Genomic DNA, 24,206 nt, shown 5'->3' with positions numbered 1-24,206 from the left:
ATTAGCCTTTCCATTTCTTTCCCTCTTGACTGTTTAAGAGTGATTTGCTAAAGACTGTCCGCTTCGATGTTTTACAAGGCTCAGTGGTACAGAGGCAATATTGGAATTCTGCCCTGGAGAAACAGACATTCTGTTAATTGTTCTCCTCCTCTTACAGATCAGGAAAGAGATTCATCTATCACACAGTTACTCAAGGTTTCTCTACTTGCATTGCCAAGGATCTTCATAAGACTGGTAATACTCACATTTTCTGTTGGAAGGTAAGTTGCATTCCGTAAAATTAAATCCACACCATATGAGAACTTTAGTCTAACCTCTCATCTATTGATTCATGAGGTTTGACTCACTGAGATTTTCCCTCCTCATACTATTGTGAAGAAAAGGAACTGTTGGCCAAATCCATGGTCAAATATTTATATTATGTTTCCCAGTTTGTCAGTTATTTTTATGTTTGGGTTGCCTTTTTGCTGTGCAGAATTCTTTAATTTTTATGAAGTCAAATCAACTTGCCTTTTTCTTTATGATACCTCAGTTTCATGTTCTGCTTAGGGACAGACTTCCTCATAACAAGCGTATGATTTCTCATCCTCTCTTACATTCTTCTAGGTATTTGTTTCTTGCAATGGAATGTTACCCAACGTATGCTACACATGCAGTCCTCGCTCTGAACAGTTTGCCCATGCATGAATTTCAGTTGCCATGATTTAGTTAAATAATCCCAGGACCACAACAAAACCATCAAATTTCAGTTACTGCCATATTAACTGTGAGGAAGGGCATAAAGTACAAACTTCACAGCTAGTTCTTAACTCCACAAATCACCCGGGATATAACAGATGTGTATCATGGTCAGTGAACAATCAGGTCCCTTCTTTCAAAGTCTGTAGGTGATTGGTCACTGTGCATGTTATTCAGTTCACATACAGACAGCAAGAGCCATGTATTGCTTAGAATTGAACCGTTTAATCTTCAAGTATTTTGGAATTTTCCAGCTTTGTTTTTGTTCTTGACTTCCAGTTTGACCTCGCTGCAGTCTGAGAACAGACTTTATATGATTTCTGACGTTTTAAATTTGTTAGAGTGTGTTTTATGGCCTAGAATGTGGTTTGTCTTCGTGTGTACTTCATGTGAGCTTGAGACAATGTGTATTCTGCTGTTGTTGAAGTAGTCTGTAGATGTTTATTATATCCATTTGGTCGATGGTGTTGCTGAATTCAGCTATGTCTGTACTGATTTTCTCCCTGATGGATTTGTCCATTTATGATAAAGCGGTGTAGAAATCTCCAACTATGATAGTGGACTTATCTCTTTCTCCTTGCAGTTCTATCAGTTGTTGTCTCACGAATTTTGATGCTTTGTTGTTAGGCACATAAACATGAAGAATTGTTATGTCTTCTTGGAGAACTGACCCCTTTATCATTATGGAATGTCCCTCTTTGTCTGATAATTTTCTTTGCTCTTAACTCTGCTTTGAGATTGATACAGCTTCTCAAACTTTCTTTTAATTAGTGTTAGCATGATGTAGCTTTCCCCAACCCTTTACTTTTAAGCTGTATGTGCCTTCATATTTAAAGTAGATTTCTTATATTTGGATCTTGTTTATCGATCCTCTGTGACCATCTGTCTTTTAACTGGTGTATTTATACCACTGGTATTTAAAATGATTATTGATATCATTGGATTAATACCTACCATATTTGTTACTGTTTCATATTTATTGCCAGTGTTCTTTGTTCCTTTTTTACATTCCACTCTTTTTCTGCCATTTCTCGGTTTAATCAAGCATTTTATATGATTCACTTTTCTCTTCCTTGAAAATCCAGACACGATGGACTGGTGAAATTCACTGCAGTACATAGTCCTTTAGAGATGTGGTGTTATAGAAGCATTGCATAGTCTTATGATTAGGTCTCAGTCTTATAATGAGCATGTGCTCCTCAGCTATGAATGTCACAAGTGCCTCTCAGTATTTTCCCTCACCTTAGGTGAAACACAATGGCCGGCAGGGGTCACGGTAGGATATTTCCCTTCCCCCAGGTCAGTTAGGCTCTGACAAAACCCCATAGGTTAGGCCTCTGGTAAAACAGTTTCTCCTGAGGGCAGGCCTTATGAAGAACAGCAGAGTGCTCTGGTGTATTTCAAAATTGCTCCTTTCACCCTCCCCCTGCCAGAATTCCAAGGGGATTTTCCTTTGACCTTCACCTGGTAGTCACAACCTGGTAGAGCTCAAGAGACAAAACTCGCAAAAGGATAGGGGCTTCCCTGGAGTTTTTACCTCACAGACTTTTCCACACAAGCCTCCAGCAATCCTTCAAATATAGTTCAGGTTTTCCTACCTCACCACTGCTTTCCACAGAGATGTCTGCTCCGGTAAGTTGTTATTCTCTGTATCTGCCATCTGCCTCTCCAATTTTGGGCACGGTGATTTTTCCTGTGACCTCACTTCTCTAATGAATCTAAGAAGAATTGTTGATTTTTCAGTGTGTCCAGATATTTACCTGTTAGGACACAGTGGCAACTTCCAAGCTCCTTCCTTGCTGGACTCAAAACTAGAAGTCTCACAAGTTTTTTACAATGGAATAAAACATGTTAATTTTCAATACTTCTAATGTTTTAGGTGGCACTGTATTAACTAAATATAAGATTTACTAATTTTTTTAAGTCTATCTATAACTTTATAACAAACAAGAAAGTTTCTAGTGTTTTTGTCAGAAAGATTTTAAGGTCATAGAACAATAATATGTTCCCCATCCATCACTGAGATCAACTTTGCACAGTTCAGCTTGTATGATCATTTTTATAGCTCCACAGTGAAGACAGCCTGTACTTTATTTACCCCATATTTTATTTCTCACATATACATGGGTTCCTATTCTGCTTTAATAATCTACTGATGTACTGTTGTTACAGCTTATTAGATTTTTTTAAAACTACTGAAATTTGGAGTGTGTTTTGATATTGGATATGGACATTTCTTTCCTCATTCCAACTTTATCCTACTTGAAAAAATCTGCTTTATGGTGATAAATCCCTCTTGATCATAATGACTTTTTAAAAATATGTTGCTGGAATCTATTTGCTAATATTACTTAGAACTTAAGATCTTAAAAGAAATGTGCTTCTAGTTACTTTTTGGGTAAACTTTCCATATCTGATTTTTGTATTAGGACTCTTCTCATTTTTTAATACATTAGAAAATAACTGGTGTCTTTCTAAGGTGTATATCTTTGATTATATTTTCTAATTTCATAAAGCTACTTGTATTCTCTACTCAAAACAGGAGTAAATAATGGCTGCATATAACTAATCAATAATCAGCCATTTTGTCCAGATTTTCAAATGTGTTGGTATCAAGCTACCATAGTATTCTTTCGTAATTAAAAAAAAAAATTCTCTCTGTTTTATAGCTAGTCCCATCTCTATCATATTTGCCAAATATTGCTTATTTTATTGGTCTTTCTAAAGAACAAGCTTTTGGTTTTATTTGCCAAGTTTACTGCTTTTCTTCTCTATTTTTGACTTTTCTCTTGATTAATTTTGTCCTTCCACTCTTTTGGATTTACCTTGTTCTTTTTCTACGTCTACTGTCCAATACCTGTAGCTTCAAGAGCCATTTTCAACAACTCAACCAGCTCTGCCAGCTGTGTCATGCCCACTTCATCATATGCCATTAAAACTTAATCTCATACACTGGGTGAAGACTCAGCAGCCTTATTTTGCTTTCAAAATTGTTCCATGGCCTTGGATCCTTCTTCTTCTCCTAAATTACCACTATCATCAGGGAAAATTCTAGCGGGCCTAGAATTCTAGGCTTGCCTTTCCTCCAGTTTCATAATAAAAGAAAAAAACATTTCCACCCTTTTTTTGATGTTGATCGAAAATTTAGCAGCACTTCTTTGCACTGTATTCAAATCCCGAAATATAAGCAAGCCTTCATGCACACAGGCTCACTGAAATGTCATAATTTTAAACTATGTATGACCTTGAACAATGACCTTTCCAAATACTCCACACTCTTCCTAGGTGTTCAGAGTTTTTCATTCCTACATCTTTTACACATGGTCGATTTGTGTCCTAAGTTCTTCCTCCCTCCCACTTCTGAGTATATATCCAAAGGAAACATCATCATTATTTGAAGAGATAGCTGTACTCCCACATTCACTGTAGCATTATTCACAAGAGCCAAGGTATGGAAACAACCTAAGTGTCCATAGTAGATTAATGGATAAAGGAAATATGGTATATATATACAATGGAATATTATTCAACCTTAAAAAAGAAGAAAATCCTGTCATTTAAGTCAACATGGATAAAACTGGAGGACACTATGCTAAGTGAAATAAGACAAAGACAAATAGTACATGATGTCACTTATATGTGGACTCTAAAAAAACAATGAAATAAATCAACTCTTCCCTCCCTGGACATTTCCCTCAGCAGAATCTAGCAGCCTCTACTATGAGTCTTATCTTTTTTTTTTACTGTTTGTACCAGATCACAACCCCAGGGAACCTATGTATTTACCGATGTATATCTAGATTATAGTTTACCATTGTTCTTTTTCTTTGTAATTCATTCCTTCCACTTCTGGCATCAGAACCTCATTTTTCCTCTGGAGGAGTCCTTGTGATTCAGGTAGGCTGTGTGTCTCCTCCCTAGGCTGTGTGACTTGGGGCTGGCTAGACACAGTGTTTTATATATACTCTATATGTCCTAAGTACTTATTTCTCTGTTTTCCATCATTTTCCCTCCAAATTTTAGTGTAGTTATTTTTTAATTGACATTTGTAATCCTTTCTTTTGTTTGACTAAGGTACTGTTCAACCCATCTTCTGAGTGCTTAATTTCAGCTTTTTTAATTCTAGAAGTTTCTTTTGGTTGCATTTCACAGATACTTTTTGCTTAAATTGTATATGTTGTCCTTTTTTTAATACATTAATCATAATTTTAAATAATAGTTTCATTGATATATAATTTACTTTCCATATTATTTAAAGTGTACAATTTAATGTCTTATGCATCTACCACCACAATCAATTTTAGAACTTTCATCCACCCCCCAAAAGAAAAAGAATCTATTATAAGTCACTCACTCCCCCATTTCTCCAAACCCTAGGCAGCCACTAATATCCTTTGTCTCTACAGATTTGTCTAGACTGGACATTGCATACAAATGGAATCATACGATTACTTAGCATGTTTTCAAGGTTCATGCATGTTGTAGCATGTATCAGTGCTTGATTTCTTTTTATGGCTGAATAATATTCCACGGTGTGGATATTACTATGTTTGTTTCATTTATCCATTCACAGTAAATGGCCATTTGGGTTACTTCCACTTTGGGGCTCTTATGAATAATGCTGCTGTGGTTGGATTTACGTGCAAGTTTTGTATGCAGGTCTAGATTTGTTTTTTAAATTAACAGACTATTTCGGAGCAGTTTCTGGTTTACAGAAAAATTAAGCAGAAAGGACAGAGTTCTCACACTTCCTTACCTCTCAACCCAGTTTCCCCTATTATTAACATCTTACATTAGCGTAATACATTTGTTATAGTTAATGAACCAATATTGATACATTATTACTAACTAATGTCAATGCTTTACTTTAGACTTCACTCTTTGTTTTGTACATTACATGATTTTTGACAAACGTGCAATAACCTGTATCCACCATTACAGAACCATACACAGGAGTTTCTCTGCCTTTAAAATTCCGGGCTTCACTCATCCTTTTCTCCCTCCCCACAACCTCTGGCAACCACTGATCTTTTGACTGTCTCCACACTTTTGCCTTTTCCTAAATTTCATATAGCAATCATATAATATGCACGTAGCCTTTGCAGACAGGCTTTTTTTCACTTAGCAATATGCATTTAAGCTTCTTCCATGTCTTTTCATGGCTTCATAGCCTTTTCTTTTTAGTGCTGAATGCTATTCCTTTGTACGGATATACCAGAGTTTGTTTATCCATTCACCTATTGAAAAACACCTTGGTTGATTTCAAGTTTTGGCAATTACGAAAGAAACTGTTATAAACATCCATGTACAGGTTTTTATGCGGACATAACTTTTCAGTTCCTATGGGTAAATACCAAAGAGCATGATTACTAGATCACTGTATGGTAAAAGTATGTTTAGTTCTGTAAGAAACTGCCAAGTACCCTGCTAGCAACAAATGAGAAGTCCAGTTGTTCTGCATCGTCAACAACTTTGGTATTTCAGTATTTGGATTTTAGCCATTTGAATAGGTGTGTAGTGGTATCTCACTATCGTTCTAATTTAGAATTCCCTGATGACATGGAATGTGTAGCATCTTTTCATATGCTTATTTGCCATGTGTCTATTTTCTTTGTTTAATCATAGTTGTTTTGTTTTGTTTTTTAACCGCCTACTAACTCTTGTCCTCCTGTGTCTATTTACCTTGTCCTTTTTTTCTTTTTTTTTTTTGAGCTTTTAATCATTTAGTCTTTTTCCTGGTATGTCCAATTATTTTTTATATTAAAATCGGGCTTAACTTATTTTAGGAAACTATAAAGATACCTCCACATTCTGGATGTTGTTATCGTTCTCTTGAAAAGATTTCCTTTTGCCCATGGCAGACAGTTACTATAGGGACTGGAAACCTTAGTCCATTCTCAGTTTGAGCTCATTCAAAGCTGTTTTTCAGTCTGTGTGAAGGTTGCTCTATTTCTGTCTTGTCCTTCCTCTACCAGTGTTGCCCTTTGGGATTACCATGTGAAAGTCTGGATTCTCCCTATTCCCAACTACCCTTGTATTTGTTAGGCTTTAAATGTAATGGTTCCCCCAGCCCCGTGAGACTAAGGATACGTGTAGCTTGTCATTCCATTAGTTGTTGCTTTTAGCTTGAGCTCTTGCCGTTTGGCTTCTGTGGTTAGAGTCTTTTGAACTCCTTGGCTTTTCAGCTCCTAGGCTGTATGAGTTGAATCAGCAAATGCCCCAAGGAGAAAAGCTGCACCAAATGTCAAGTTTGCGTCTGTGTTTCCCTTCTCTCCAGAACTTGGCCCACATGTCTCGGTGTCTCTCTAACATTCGGATGCCGGCGAACAGATGTTTTCTTACTTTATCCAGGCTTTCTAAAATTTCTTTAGACTTCACCTGATCTTACGTTATTATTGAACTATCATCTCAATTATCCCTAGGAAGAAAATTTACAATTTTATGTTTTATTTTTTTATTTTCTATATTAACTCAGTTTCTGTAGAGACCTTTTACCTGATTGTTCAGTCTAGTTCCTGTGTTACCAGTAAGAAGGAGAGAGGTGGAGGCTAAGAATATTGGGGGGAAAAATCACTGATGAATGATATGTCTCGTTCTTTTTGTTTTTCCTCTCCTTATTTACTCTGGCAGCCTACATTTGCCCTTCTTGATTTGACCCAGTTGCCCAAATAAGCAACCCACTCTGGCAAAGACCTGACTTTACTCTCATAAATGTCTGCATGTTAGGATTAGCTAGATGATGAACACCATGCCAAAGTTCTTTGTGTGACCAGTCAGTATGGCCATCATCAAAAAATCTATAAACAATAAATGCTGGAGTGGGTGTGGAGAAAAGGGAACTCTCTTGCACTGTTGGTGGGAATGTACACTGATACAGCCACTATGGAGTACAGTATGGAGGTTCCTTAAAAAACGAAAAATAGAACTACCGTACGACCCAGCAATCCCACTACTGGGCATATACCCTAAAAAAACCATAATTCGAAAAGAGACATGTACCACCATGTTCACTGCAGCACTATTTACAATCGCCAGGACATGGAAGCAACCTAAGTGTCCATCGACAGATGAATGATAAAGAAGATGTGGCACATATATACAATGGAATATTACTCAGCCATAAAAAGAAATGAAATTGAGTTACTTGCAGTGAGGTGGATGGACCTAGAGTCTGTCATACAGAGTGAAGTAAGTCAGAAAGAGAAAAACAAATACCGTATGCTAACACATATACATGGAACCTAAAAAAAAAAAAAAAAAATTGTTCTGAAGAACCTAGGGGCAGGACAGGAATAAAGATGCAGACGTACAGAATGGACTTGAGGAGACGGGGAGGTGGAAGGGTAAGCTAGGATGAAGTGACAGAGTGGCTTGGACATATATACACTACCAAATATAAAACAGATACTAGTGGGAAGCAGCCACATAGCACAGGGAGATCAGCTCGGTGCTTTGTGACCACCTAGAGGGGTGGGGTAGGGAGGGTGGGAGGGAGATGCAAGAGGGAGGAGATATGGGGATATATGTATATGTATAGCTGATTCACTTTGTTATAAAGCAGAAACCAAGTCACCATTGTAAAGCAATTATGCTCCAATAAAGATGTTAAAAAAAATGTTAGCGAGTAAAAAAATTCAAAAGAATTGGCCACACTCCTCCAACAGATTCTCTAACATTTAGCAGAAGAGAATTCACACTGAATCTGGTTTATGAGTAAAAGACAAGTCAACTTTAAAGTGGATCACAGATGACAACATTTCTTTTCCATGTGCCTGCTTTGGAGCCATATTTCTGCTGACCACTCAAAAACTTCCTCTTGAGTATTCTGTGATATATTAGAACCAGGAATAAGGGATGTTAGTGCTGGAAGGGTCAGCCAGTGGTCTGCGATTTAATTCACATATCCTTTCTGCACCAGACTCTTTTAAGATCACTGAGTTAGCCTAAGAATTTTGAAGCTGTGGAATTCAAGACAGTACATTACAATATGCCAATATTACTTTTCTCCTGCTCTGACATTCTCCACTGATGGACAGATGAAGGAGGAGGAAGGGCAGTCACCAGTAACTGAGAGTAAATGAAACTGGAATATTATAATTCAGTATCATTTGAGTGACTGAATTGGCTGGCAGAGTGTTCTCCAGTTAAGGGTGAGGAAAGATTAATTCTGCACACGACACCACTGCTGTATTTATACAAGTCTACTGGGACAGTTGTTTGCCTTGAATTGTTCTCTTCATTCATTTCAGTCAGACAGTTGTGTTGACTGATTTTCCTTTCTGATGTATGAAATGGCTGTTTGACTGAATTTACCATTTAATTTCCACTAATGCACTGTAAAAACAATACATTAGTCAAATTGGATTGGCAGGTATGAAAATGTTTACCCCAGAACTAGACAGAAATATAATATTGCCTTCTACAGAAATGTAAGTCATATGCCCTGGATTTGGGGGAAATGTTCCAATTTTAACTATTTTGCCACTTTTCAAACATGTAGGGTCACTGATCCCATAGTAAAAATAAGAAGATCTGTGAAGTCCAGATAAAAATAGTTTTGTGTCACTCTGACAATCACATAACACAAAAGAAAAAACTATTATGAGATAAATTTTACTGAGTTTCATACTTATCAAGAGGTGTTTCTATGTTAAACTTCTGAGTCTTATTCTAGAAGTTCTTTAGGAACAAACACTTCAAATATATTCATAGAAAACCCTCTTTATTTATAATTTCATTCTTCCAATATTTATAGTTACTATGACAGGCCATTTCTCCATGTCCCATCCCATGATTCTCTGCTCCTATTGAACATTTGGAAATTGGTGGCATGAGCAGGAAAGTGAAGCAGTTTTTGAGATTATTGAATAATGTTGATGTTACAAAGACTGCTTTCTTCCACAGTTGACAAACTTATTATGGTACCGATGGTTGGATACTACTCTTAGAGATGAAAAAGGTCTTAAGGAATCTTCCATATTCCATTCACCAATCTGTGTTCTTGTTCAAAGCAAAATTAATTCCTTTCAAAATTAACATATTAGCTTAATAATAATTTTTAATCTTAAAATAATCTATCTGTGAGAATGGGAATTTTTGGTAGGAAAAAGTGACAGAAGATGGGACAAGAAGAGAATTCATAGAAAGACAAAACAGAATTTTTTAAATGGTGGGTACGAACTTCTGTTTCCAACTATATCAGTTTACCTTAGGAAAACATACTAGAAAGGCCAGATAAATCATAAGCAACATTTGACTGTGAGCGTTAGAAAGCTACTGAGGTAGCCATGACCTAGAAGAGTAAAATAGAGAAAGAAACTCACTCAAGTGAGAACAATATTCTGCACATGCTTTTCTAGCCCAGTCATTTAGAAACTACTGATGAAGAGCAAAAGTCTGAGAAACCAAATGTGACTCCTAAGAGGTAGAAAAGCCAGTAGATCTTAGGACAATGTCATAGGACTAAGGAAACCAGAGTTGGAATTGAGAAATAACAAGGCAGCTAGAATTTTAAGGACCAAAATCACAGAGAGAGTAAAGATTCAGAGAACTGAGCTGGATTCAGCAACAGTGTTCCCTTGCAGTATTTTCCATGTATAATAGGTAGACAAGGCAAGATGCTAAGAAGTCAAACAAAAGCTAACTACCTGAAGTCAAAGCAAAGACTTAGTTGGCTCATAATGCTGAAGAGACAAAATTGGGGTTCAGAAGCTATGAAAGATTTCTGGCCCAATGGAAAACTAATGATATGAATTAGGACATTGAAAGTCTCTACATATGTGTGTGTGTGTGTGTGTGTCTGTGTGTTAGGAAGGTTGATGCAACATCTACATTGAACCTTATAAAGAAGGAAAATGAGTATGAAGTTGGTCCAGTGACTGAGGTGATCTTCCCCTCTGCTCCCTACCTAAGAATAGGAAATTCTCTCCTCAAGAAAATACAGTTGACCCCTTGAACAATGTAGGGGTTAGAGACGCTGACTCCCTGTGCAGTCAAAAATCCACATATAACTTTATGGTCGGCCCTTCTTATCTGTGGTTCTGAATCTGAGGATTCAACCAACCACAGATCATGTAGTACTGTATTACTTATTGAAAAAAAATCCATGTATAAGTGGATCTGTGCAGTTCAAACCCAGGTTGTTCAAAGGGCAACTGTAATGTCATTCAGATTCTCTACAACTTGTCATATCCCAAGTCTGGTATTCATTCACTGAAGAACCACCAAGACTACCAAGAAAAGGAGAATTAGAATAAAAAACAAAACAGAATCAGAATCATAGATGACCTAAACACTAAAGTTCATACATATTTTGGTAAATGTTATCAAGTTCAAGAAAACAGATGACAAGGTGGAGAATTTAACTTGACAACTAGAAACTAGAAACTGATTGAAGTTGAACTGATAGAACTAAAAATTATACGAAATTTAAAACTTGGTAGTGGATTGGACACAGGTAAACAGAGGTAAGTGAACTGGAAGATAGAGTAGTAAAAATATTAAGACTAAAGCATGGGAAACGAAAAGAATAAAAAGTACACAAAAGCGCATTTGAGACATACGGGCCACAGTAAACATTTTTATCATATGTGTAAACTGGAGTCCAAAGAAAAAAGGAGAGAGAGATTGGGATGAAAACAATATTTCAGAAATAACAGCTGAGAGTTCTCTAAAACTAAAAAGAATATATGGAGCCATAAATTCAATAAGCACTAAAAAAATGCAACAAGAATAAATACAAAGAAAACCGCACCTAAGATCACCACAGTACAATTCATGAATAACAAAGAAAAACATGACATCTTAAAAGCAGCCCGAGGAAAAAGAGAGAGATTCCTTTCAAAGGAACAACAGGATTAAGATTACAGCTTACTTCTCAACGAAACTGATTGGATACTAGAAACTAGAAAACTCAACAAAACTAGAAAATAATGGAATAACATTTTTAAGTGCTAAAGAAAAGAGCTGCCCATTGGGAATTCTAGAGGCAGAGAAAATGTTGTTTGGAAGGAAAGATGAAATAAGGAAATTTGCAGACAAACAAAATTTAGAAAATATGTTCTCATCAGAACCGACTGAATTAAATTATAAAGGGAGACCCGCAGGCAGAAGGAAGGTTATCACAGATGAAAATAAGGACTTTATAAAGAATTATGTATAACAGAAAGGATAAATAAGTGGATAAACCTAAATAAAATCTAACTGCACAAAAGAGTAATAATAAAATATATCAAAAATTAGAATGCATTAAAAACAAATGGAAGAGGAAAAAAGTAGTCAAAGAAATTTAAGATCTCAGCATTGCTTGAGAAGCAGTAAAAGAGCTAATAAGTCATGGTACATGTGTAACTGCTACTTATGTAAAAATAACAAGCTAATACAAGGGAAAATGGAATTTGAAGAAATCTAAAAGGAGGAAAGAAGAGCAAAAGGAACATAACAAGGTGGGACAAATAGTAAACAAGGAGTAAACGGTCTATAAGAAAATACATTAACTGTAAATACTCAAATTAAAGGACAAGGATTATTGAAACAAACAAGAAACCTAATTCTATGCCACTTACAAGAGACAAGAGTCAGACTGAAAATTGAAGGGTTCAAAAATTATGTCATAACAACAATAAATACAATTGAAGATTTTTTAATGTTAACACAGATTTGAAAGCAAAAATTATCACTGGCGATAAGGCAGGATAATAAAACCCACTGTTACTTTACAAGGAGTATATTATAAATCTAAACTTCAATGCAATATATGAAGGGAAATTCCAAAAAACGAAGTCGAAATAGAAAAATCTAAATTACCTAGATCAGTAACATAGAACCACAACGACAAATCAGTAGATTATAGAAGATCTGAATACCATCATTAAAAACTCTGGCCTAAATTTACATAAAACCCTGCACCAACAATGATGGACTATATATATTACGCAGAAATTTTTAGGTGCACGTGGCACATTTATAAAACTGACTATATGCTGGTTATAAAACAAGACTCCGAATAAGCAAGAAATTAAAAAATATATAACCAATATTTTACCAAATAGTTGGATATTAAAAACATACTTCTGATCATTATGTAGGTCAAAGATAAAGTCGCAATGGGAATCAGAATTTTATTAATTGAATGATAATGAAAATATGCCATAACAAAACCTGTGGGTCGCAAATAAAGCTGTGGTCACAGAGAAGTTTATGTATTCAAATTATATTCTCTAAATGTAAAAGGGAAAGGAATAAAGCAACTAGAAGATAACCTATCACCCTGAGGTAGGCAGCTCCTGAACTGTACCTGGTGGGGAAGGCAGGGCAGAACTTCAGGAGGCCAGCTGAGAGCACGGTGAACACCATGTCAGGAGCAGTCTCCAAGAAAGAGCATTTAATGTACAAAGGGATGACTGAAATATATTTAAGAGCTAGCACCCTGACTCCTCTTAAGGATGACTTACGTTGCTGGGGAAAAAATAAGAAGTGCTCGATGTAGAAGGTGAATAACTTTATAATTCCCAGGAGAATCTTGGTACCAGGACCACAGAATGAAGAACTTGGAGTCCCCGTGGCTAATCCAGCCGAGGGAAAAGGAGAAGAAACACAGACGGGAGAGAAAATAAAGGGAACCCTTGGTGCAATTTGGTGCTGCTGCAGGCCCAAGTCCAGGTATGTGCTCTCTATCTCCACATCTTAAATAAAAGCCACCATGTTCCTCAGTCTTTCAGGTACTTAGAATTTCTCTTTAGAACCTGAAAATGGGGTCAGGTTTCCTGTCTGCACTGCTACAGTACAAAATAGAGGCAGGATGTTTGAAATAGTTCTCCATCTGGCAGAGGAGGCCTTGAAGCTGTGAGCCACTCACTGCGAACCAGCAGGACATGAAAGGATTCTTGAGCAGATCTGAAGCTACTGGGAGGCCTTGCAGGAGTTAAATCCCATAGTAAATACTGTACCTTCAATGGCCCCTTCTCCCTCTCTGTCCAGTCTTCCTCCACTCGCGTGGGGGCCCAAAGGGGTTAAATGAGCACTCTTTGACTTGTACTTGGTGGTCCCAGAACTTGACTTGGGCTTGGAGACTTCCATGAAAAGTCTGCCTTCCATCTACTGGCTTGCGTTTCTTGGTCTCTCTGCTCCAGGCTAATCCCTTCAATCTGCTTTTTCCATTTCTGCCAATACTCCCCCTCTCCAGACCTTCCTAATGCTCTTCTGGGGCGGGAGGAGGCTTACTGAGGGCAATGTTTATTTCTAGAGGGAGAGGTGACCACATGACTTCACAGTGCTCATCCCCTTGATTATTCAGTTTCTGTCTGGATTAGTCGTGGGTGTTTGTGCACCCCAGCCTCACCCCCAGGAGGCTTTAGAACACTGTCCTTATCTCCGCACTGAGCCTCTCTCTAGCCTCCTTCCCTCTCTCTCCTTACCCACCTTTACCCACAGACTCGCAGGCTTTCTGGACCTCTGAGGAACATAAGCACTTCACAGAACCTCTGCTACAGAACCAAACATATTGAAATGACTCTTTACGAAGATATTGAAACAACAGAAAAAGAATACATGACGATTGTTTCTCCTGAGGGTTCAATTACCTAGGGGGCCTTTAGCAAACTTTGATTGATAAATCTAACCCTTCCTTCCTTGGCAATAGTTGATCACACTGTGAGGAAAACAAGTTAGAGAATGGAAAAATAATATTTGGATTTCAACGAAATAATAAAAATGCAGGGAGTATCTTTGACTTTTGCAAGGTGAGAAGAGAGTTTACATTTTGATTATTTGATGGCAGGAATCCCTTTTAAAACAGGGCCAGTCTGCATGATGCATTTAAAAATCAACCTTTTCAAATATAGCCATAACCCCCACAAGATTTCTTGATTTCTCTGGGGTCAGATAAACCATCACATTTCACAGTGGTGCCCTGTATATGAAAGTGATAAACATAATCTGGAAGCACAGCAGTGGCTAAAAATATGGAGCTGGCAGCCATTCGCTGAAATGATTTTTTGCTTTTAATTCATTGCATAAAATGCTCATGTCCAAATTCAGGCAGGTAGATCTTACCAACCATCAAGAGCTTCAACCCTGCTAACAGTTAAGTATGCACTTTTAAACCCTACTTTGACTGCTCCAGAAACTTACTGGGTTTCTTTAATGCCTCTGTTACTATTTCCTTTGTGTCATTTTGTCTTTCTTTAAAAACATAGCTGTGTGACCTTGGGGAAGTTATATTATTTCCTTGAGACTTGGTTGCCTTCTCTGTGAATATCTGGGTATAATTTTAGTATTGCTCAATAGACTTTTCAGTGATAATGGAAACATTCTATATCTGGACCATGCAATGCAGTATTCAATAGCTACATGGAGCTAATAAACATCTTTGAAATATGGCAAATGCAACTGAGGAACTGAATTTTTAATCTTATTTTTAAATTTGTTTAAATATAAATAATGCCACGTGGCTAGCATCTGTTGACAGTACAGATCTACATAATATTTTAAGGACACTCTCCACTCAAAAACTCTACCATTCATTAACTCAACCTAAATATTTTTGCCCTCTGACAAACAGAAAATAATTTATGCTTCCCTTGAAATTATCTGTCAAGACCTTTATCAGTTTGGGGACATTCTATTCTTAAAATTAACTTTGCTTTATGAAACTTTAATAATGTTGGAGTTTCCTGCCCTTGGTACCACCTTTGTGAAGATGGGAAATATTGTGGATGATCAAGGACCATTTCAAGAGATCATGGAGAGAAACCTCCGTCTGGATTTAATTTCATTATGAGGATGTCAAAATGCTAAATTACTTAAAATAAAACCCATACCGTTTTTATGCTAAGTTATATTCTACATGTAGCTGGAAAAATGTTAAAAATATTTTTAAAGAACTGCACATCTATTTTTGAAGCTGATTTGGCTGTTCAAGGCTTGCTAGCACTTTATCCATCTCAGTACTATTTCACTTAGTAAACAAATGCAGTTGCCATAATTGCTGCATATGTGTCTGTGTGTGTTCCCTTCTAGGTTATATGTTTTTGAAGTTGGAAACTATATTTATATCACAGCCCCTATGTATAGCACAATATCCACTGCTAATTCAGATTGTGTTTTAAGATACGAGACAAAATTTAAGACTTTTATTATAGTCATAAACATCTAGCAAACCAACCAGAAAATAAAAGCTAATTTTCAATTGGTTGGCCAAGAACAAAAAAGAGAGGAATACCTAGTGCAAAACCATATCTCTAATAACTACTGTTGGATTTAGAGCACACACATGCTAAACTTATTTTAAAATATCTTCTTATCAAAGATTTGAGGTTGGACCTGAAAAATTATATCAGAAGTGAAAATAATCATGTGGTCTGACCAGCCTGGATCACACAAAGTAAGTGTATACTATATATAAGATAGATAAAACTACGAGGTCCTACTGTATAGCGCAGGCAACTATATTCAATACCTTGTAATAACCTATAATGGAAAAGGATCTGAAAAAGAAATATATTTATCTGAATCACTTGGCTGTACACCTGAAACACAACATTGTCAATCAACTATACTTCAAGTAAAACAAAACAAAACAAAGTAAGTGTAAAGGGAAGTATAGTTTTACAAATTCACCTCTGATATCCAATGGACCAACTGAAAGACAACAGAAACTACAACTTTCTTAGGAGACAGGACACGGCCAGCAAACTAGGCCGTTACCCTCGGTGACGGTCATACCTGCCAAAAAATATACAGACTAGCCTGCATTCATGAATACATAGGAATTCTTCATTTATCTGGCACTATTAGGCAATGAGGTATCGTATGTTAGGAGAAGTTTTTTTTAAATGACAAATTTAAGAGGAGTTATTTTAACCTTCACTCGGTAATTTTTTTCTAAAATTAAGAAATGTATCCACTGGTGTATCTAGTATTTCCTTGATAACTCGGGGTCATCAGTTCAATCAACATTTGCATGAATAATGCAAACGGAAACAAGACAGGCATGCTTACTGATACTGAAAATGACATAGCACTGGCTGGAATAACTGATGAGACAGCAAGAAAAAAACAAAAATGAAAACAAACCGTGATCAAGAAACAATCAGTCAAGTTCTGACTTTCTGTACTTAGTTTCAAAAAGCGATACCACAAATCCCAGCGAGAGACTCCAGCATCATTAGCTGTCTTTCTCCTTTGTTTCCACCTTCCTTTCCTTTTCCTTCTACCCTAGATTGTTCCAGGAAGTGTTTATAGCTGCTTGCAAGACAAATTCTAATCCTTGCTTTCTCTCACACAAACGTCACAATGTGTCCATGTGATAAACAGTGTGGAGGTAAAAGACAATTCATCACAGGGACATCTCCTATGAAAAGAAAATTAGAAACTAGCTTCTAAACATGCAGAGAGAAGGGCGTGGTGTCAGGCACTAATTTCCTTGCGAATTCCTCTCCATTTCTAATAGACGTTCTTATTTACCCAGATCCCTTTTTACTGGTGTCCTATTCCAGACTGCTCCACTCCGCCCATCCTCATCCTGTAAAATACATTCACACTCTTTTGTGACCCTACTTATTTGCCCATTAAATAATCAATCATAGAACTGTCGGAATTAAATATAGAGAGAAATTAAAACACTGGAGTCACTTGGAGAGTTTAAGCAGCTCCACCAGAAAATACTGGGCATGGATTTAAAGAGGCTGCACGGGACCTGCGCTTGTCCAAGTTCTTTCTCAAGAAGTATCTGAAATAAGCCTAAAGTTCAGAGTTAATCAGATTGGCCTGCTTTCTCAGGTGGACTGGAATTCATTGCTCTTTCCCCTCAACTCCCTGATGTCAGTGGCACTTTCTGGAGATGAGGTGGACTTCTCTGCCTACTGCAGAAGCTCAGTTCCCCCGGGGCCCACTCCCTGTCTGAAATCCCACACTTGAGGCCAGATGCCAGCCTTCCCAGAACATTCGTGGTCTCCTTTCAGTTTTTGAACTGCTCAGATTGAGTCCCTGTAGACTCTTTCTCAGCTTGAAACCTGATCTTCAACCCCTTTCCCTGACCTCGATGGTTACCTTCCTACTTTAGGCCTCAGGTGCTTTAGCTATAAAATGATATACTTGCCCTTAATTCTAAAGTCTTCTTTCTAAAGCTCTACAATGTGGTGGCTCCTTGAAAATGTTTCCCTTGCTGGTTTTAATTCTGTAGAGAATTAAAACCACAGCTACGCTAAAAGACAGTAAGTTACATTGGATAAGGAAAGTGTGCTTTTGTAGTTAGATTAACAGGGATGGAAGACGACCTAGTATGTTTTAAGATACTCATAATCCATTCTCATGAGAGTCAGGGGAAGAAGGGGAAGAGAGTTAATAAAATACCAAACGATTGTGACAAATTAAGTTCACGAAGATGTAGCTGATTAGTTACTACTTGAATAAGCCACACATATCCAATTCAAGTTTTCCTTTATTTTTCTAAGAAGGGATCCCAGTGAACTGAGTCCCATGTTCAGTAACTCCACGTTCAATGGCTTAGTCTTTAAAAACTGTTATGTTGCTGGAAGAAGAAATATTGCCCATTAGTCCTGATTGATGTTTAGCTATCACACACATTTGAAGTAAATTTATTACTTTGCCTGATCTCAGTGTAATACATTCCAAAGGGGCAAAGAGCACACGAAAATTTATGGAGTCTCCATCTTCTACACTAAAGTGTGCAATAAATTACATATTATTTGGCCGTGAAATTCACAAGCCATAGAAACCACACCATTAGCAATGTATACAGTGGTAAACAGCAGGTAATGATAATGATATAAAACAAAATAGACTGTGTATGTTGGCACTGCTGCCAATAAAGCAATCATTAAATGCATTCATATGCATCTACGCTAGGTAAGCTCTTTGAGGGCTATTGCTATGAATTCTACATACCTGTCAGGATATTATAGCCCAGTTTCTATGGCCTTTATTCAAAGACGCTGAGAAAGGGTTCCTGTGGGTAAATTCAGACCTTTTCTCAATATAGAATTTGGTCAACATGCATTCTGCACAGCAAAATTTCACACTGCTTTCAATTTTCCTACACTAATTGCCACCTCAACAAATGCAGGATTAAGTATAATGGATTATAAGAAGTTAGAAAGGAAAAATGGAAGAAGAGAAGGAAGGTAGAAAAAAGGTGGGTATGGAGTACTTCAACATTTATGTAAAGAGTGGACCTAAAACTAACCTGAGGTTACCCTAAACTATTAGCATATGCTATAGAAACTTAAATGAAAAAATTTTAAAAACCTGCAAGGGAAACTCAAAGATTCTTTGTTTTTTTTACTTTACTGCATGTACACGTCCATCTTAAATAGTCTATATGCTTATATCCAATAAGAGAGCATTGTTTTGCAAGGCTATTTGGGTTCTATCAGCATGTAAAGGTCGGACAACTCAACTTTAGCAGAGTTAGCCTTCAGGTGAATAATTGCTTCTTTCAGGTTGTGAGCATTTGAATTTTCCAGAAATGTTTCCCAAAAAGTTAAGACTAAAAGAGTCCTAGGACAGCGTCCTTTAGAAGTTTTATAGTATCAAGGTTTTTGGAGGAAGAGTATCCTTGTCGATTATCAACACAATGATTCCAAGCAGGTCAATTTATGCTGAGAATATTCTATAACAGAACCCACTTCACCTCCAGTATACTGACAATGATCTTCCTTACTCCAACCTTGTGCTTCTTCTTAGTAAAGTTGAAAATACTGAGCCAAGAACAGACAGTGACAATGCCAGAGACTCAGATGTACCTATAGGTGCCTTCAGACAAAATCAGCCACCCAGGCTAAAGTCCTGGTTTAAAACATCCCAACATGAATGAATCTCAAAAACCATATGCTGAGCAAGTGAAGCCAGATCAAAAGGGCACCTACTGTATTATTCAACTGACATGAAATTCTAAACTGGGCAAAATTCATCTCTAAAGATAAAAACCAGATCAGTGGTTGCCTTGGGGTGGGAGATGGGGATACTTTTGCAAAAGCCTAGGAGGAAACTTTCTCGGGTTTTAGAATTGTTATCTATCTTTATGGGGGTGGTAGTTATACAAATGTATACATTAATTAAAAGTCACTGAACCGTTAGCTAAAAATGTCTGCATTTTATTGTATGCAAATGATACCTTAATAAGGTTGACTACAAAATGAACCCAAAACAAAACAAAGCAGAAGAAAAACCTCTCAAGACCTCAAAGGAAATACACTGTTTTCTTCCAGGGTACCAGACTGGAAATAAGGCATTGGTCTGTTCTACCCTCAGATTATCCCCAGGATTATGTAGTCTATTTTAAAGCACTAGAGTCCCCTATCAGAAAAACTCACCCCATGTTTAATTACTTTGATTTCTTCTCTGCCTCTTCTCCCAACACAGTGAAGTCATTTACGGAAGAAAAACCAGCTTTTTCCAACTTTGCATCATCACATATTCTTTCCAAAGCTATTATTTATGGAATAAAATTTGGCTACACTTTGTAAAAATCTAGCTTTTGAGCCTTACAAATCTTAACGGTTAACCTATTGCCTCCATTGGAATTTGGGGAAAAAATTATTTTGCAAATGAATAGCTGAGATTTGACATTTTTGTTTTTTTGTGATTTTCTCTTCCCCTAAGAGAGAAGTGAGTAAGAATGAGAAACACATACATCAAGAAAAAAAAATTATCTTGCTGCCTTTGCATGGTTATAATTTATAGGAGGCCCTCTTCAACAATAATCTATCATCAGAATCAATAAAATATAATCTCCATGAAGGCCAGGCCAGGATATTTGTCTCTTTTTCAGCAGATTGCAATACAAACCACATTCATGGATATGCTTCGTGATGATCTTTGTAATACTGTAACGGTTGACCATTTCCTCATGCCTTTTCACCTTAACTTAAACCTGGTTTTTCACTAATGACCTCACATTTCCTTCTCTCTCACTTGGTTGTCGGCCTCTTTTCCAACTCCAACTCGCATTTCACTCTGGAACCAAAGGAAAACTCACACCTTCCTGCTTTTTAGTGATACCTCAAGGTCATTACCGTATTGTGATCACCCTGAAGAATAGCCAGACAATTGTTATTTCAGAGCCATCTGACAGTTTGTAGCTCTAAAAATTAACTAAGGACCGCATTTGTCAAAAATATCCTAGTTTAAGATTTTGGTAATACAGCAACAGTAATTCCGAAGTCATTTATGACAATCAGTGTGGGAAGCACCCTCCTTCGGGAAGATCCTTTGCCATACAATACTCTTTCCCTGTCAGGTAATAAGGAAGCATGGCCGTGGAAAGTAAACTTTTGTGGAAAGAAATACTTGGCTTCAAGAAGGCTTGAAGTTCATACATTTTTCTTGAATTAGATTCCCCATTAATTACTTTATCCACAAAGAGGTAATTATCAGAATTATGTAAGCGATTAAGGAGATGCTACTCCACATTCTTTCAGCTTGTTGACCTTTCTCACTTTATTTCATGTGGCTATCTGAAACATCAGTGATTTACATGTCTTTCTTTTTTTTTTTTTTTTTTTAACAGATTTCTGTGTGTGTGTGTCCCCCCATGATGAAAACATCATTAAAATAAAATCTCATGAATAGACTCTTAAGAAGCAGAGTCTACTTGAAGTCCTGGAAAATGTGAAAGCACTAATATCCATGGACAACTCTACACTCTGAAAGTTACTGCAAATTTGGTTGATCTCTATTTTGTCTAGGAGTTTTTCAAATTTTCTACCATGATCATTTGTTAGTTTTATCATTACATAATAAAGGCATTACATCATACAATCTTTTGTTATCCATTGCAGTTTTAAAACTATTCCTTTCCTTGTCCTCAGCAGATATGTCATAGATCATTAGTACACAAGCAAACACTTTCAACGTAACAGTACTTTATAGTGAGAAGAACTATACTGAGCTATCTCTGTCCTAAGACAATGCACTAGAAAAGCACTAGGAATTCTTAAGCACTAGGAATACAGAGACGGTCAAGGGGCAAGTTCCTCGCCTTCGAGTATACATAATCATTACAGCAAATGCTTAAATAGCACTTAGTATATAACTCACCACAGCAGTCTTATTATACTCCTTTTTAATAGGTGAGCAGAGGAAGCCACAGGGAAGTCATAGGGTAAAGCCAGAATTTGAACCTACGTAGACTAGTACACTCTCCACGGCTTTAACTACTACGTTAAAATATATATATATATAACTCCAAGTATTCCAAAGTTACAAAACACTTATCTACCAAAACTCAGAAAGGAGCACACAAACTTGCACAGAAAATAAACATGTAAAAGTTCATAAATAAACCACACTATAACCTGCTCCACATAATATACTGACTGCAGTGTCCTGGGCCTCTCCCATCCTTAGGTAGCCGGAAATTACAACAAAATAATACTTTTCACCTTTGGAAGCCACACCATCTCTCATACCAACCAACCAATTACTTGCTTAGAGAGAAGAGGAAATTAACCTGAATATCATAAATATATATATATATATATATAGCATTACTGATGTAGAATCATTGTTTAAAGACAATAACTTCAATAGCAGAGGGAACTTTACCATTGCAGGCTTCAGATTACCTCTATATTTCGCAGATTTCGTGCTAAATCATAAAATGCCATATTGTGTCTGAAGCTATTTTTTCAATAGTCCATTTTCTTAAATGGACTAGCAAAGCAGTAAATACTGAGGAACATTTTGGCTCCCAAATCCTAAAGCCATTCTGATTATGCCTGGGTGATCATGGGGACATCACTGGAACTACCAGAGGACTGGCTGAAATACCAGTGTTCTGGCCAGCTTATAAATTAGAAATTATACAGAATCCAATTTTATTTTTTTGTTAAGTAATTCCTATGAGGCTTTTGGGCTGTCAGTGTCAAGTCCTTTGATGTGTAATCTTTATCTATTAGATAGGGAACAATGCCAATCCCCGGCATAAATACTTTCACAATCTGACACTGAAAACCCACTGTAGGGCATAGGACCTGCAAATAGGATATGAATCACACACAACCACTCATTCAGACAATCCACAAATATTCATTTTTAAGTCTACTATATGCCAATAATGTACCGGGCTCTAAGATGCTAAACCATGCTAAATGCTGAAACAGACATACTCAGTTCTGGCCCTCCTGGAACTTATTACCTACAGAAGTGCCTTCATGGTAAATGGTCAGGTCTCAGCCAATGCTATTATCAGAAGGTGACCAAATGATAGAGCTTGCTTTCTAAACAAGCTCCACACTCTTTGCTTTCAACATTTTTGCTTTCCTTCAAGGCACATAATCCAGTGGTCAATTTCTCCCAGTTAGGGAGGTTTGGGGAAAATTTACCCAGTGAACAATTCCTTGTGGCCTCACCCTTTCCTCACACTCTCCTCTGTGCTCTTGAGCTAAAGAGACCTGGATTAAAGTCACTTGCTCTAACCTTATTATTTTAAACTACAGCTGCTCCTGCTTTGAGGATTTCCACTGGACCAACACGGTAGCAAAGCAGCACTGAATCAGAAGCAGGTAAATTTCAAAATGACAGCTCTAAAAATATCCACTTTCCTTTTGTTCTCCTCCTATCCCTTTGCTCTGAACACCTTTGCCCTGAGGCTTTGCCTTTACCCTTCTCTGATTACTGCTCCAAAAGGGTTTCCAAGAGCAGGGAGTATTTATGGTTTCATTTGCTCCCAAGTCCTTGGTGGAAAAGGATGCTTTGCTTCCTGATTCTTACTAATTGTGGAATTCACATCATTAACACAAAAATCATCATTTAAAAAAAAAAAAATTTCCTCAGCTTCATATTTCTTCTGGGCCAACACTGAAAGAATATTTTCAAAGAAACAATATCCTCTCTCCTTTGCTCTTCTGAGTTTCACATTCTTAGCTCTAGTCTCATTTTCAACCCTTATTACGGGATGCATCACAAAAATAGAAGAAAGTTCTTTGTGCTTTCCCTGTACCAGCCAATTATTCTAATTTGTTCTGTCTCTAACGAACAGAATGCAAAATCAACACAAAGCCTGATTATGCGACCTCTTCCAAGGGAAAGGTCTGAGAGTTGTCTATTTACTAATGAAGCTCAGTGTGTATTAAGGGTTGACTGAAGCAATCATCAGGAATTTTCATCCCTTAAATTAGTGTTTTCCACCAGATGCACATCTTTCATTTAGGATAATATAACTTTTAAGTTCAGGAGACAGCTGGAGAAAAGAAAAGAACAAAAGGTAACCAACACAACATTTTAAGTAATAACACAGTAACAGCTATCATCCTTCCCTGAGGAATTCAGCCTACTTTATGGACACAATTTAGTACAAACTCATAAGAAAGCTAACAAAACCCAAAACCACTTCACAATAGCGTAGAGAGGTAAAGGTCAAAAATTATTACTGCCAGGCCCAGCAGACAATGGCACCTACCAGAAAGAGCACAGGACAGGAAAACCTGGAAGCCTGTGTTCCAGTT

The 24,206-nt window shown here is 37.0% G+C and overlaps 1 long non-coding RNA gene across 2 annotated transcripts; it reads left to right on the top strand.

Moving 5' to 3' along the window:
* Window positions 1–163: 163 nt before the first annotated feature.
* Window positions 164–23,310, top strand: LOC133082957 (uncharacterized). Of its 2 annotated transcripts, none has more exons than XR_009699097.1 (3): window positions 164–260; window positions 13,252–13,398; window positions 23,199–23,310. It is a non-coding gene; the product is annotated as an uncharacterized LOC133082957 (long non-coding RNA). The 2 variants fall into 2 exon arrangements; XR_009699096.1 differs by lacking the exon at window positions 23,199–23,310 and adding an exon at window positions 21,269–21,320.
* Window positions 23,311–24,206: the final 896 nt, after the last annotated feature.

The sequence above is a fragment of the Eubalaena glacialis genome, unplaced genomic scaffold, assembly GCF_028564815.1.
Source record: "Eubalaena glacialis isolate mEubGla1 unplaced genomic scaffold, mEubGla1.1.hap2.+ XY H_1, whole genome shotgun sequence".
Taxonomy (NCBI): domain Eukaryota; kingdom Metazoa; phylum Chordata; class Mammalia; order Artiodactyla; family Balaenidae; genus Eubalaena; species Eubalaena glacialis.
This window is presented reverse-complemented; position numbering and strand designations above follow the sequence as displayed.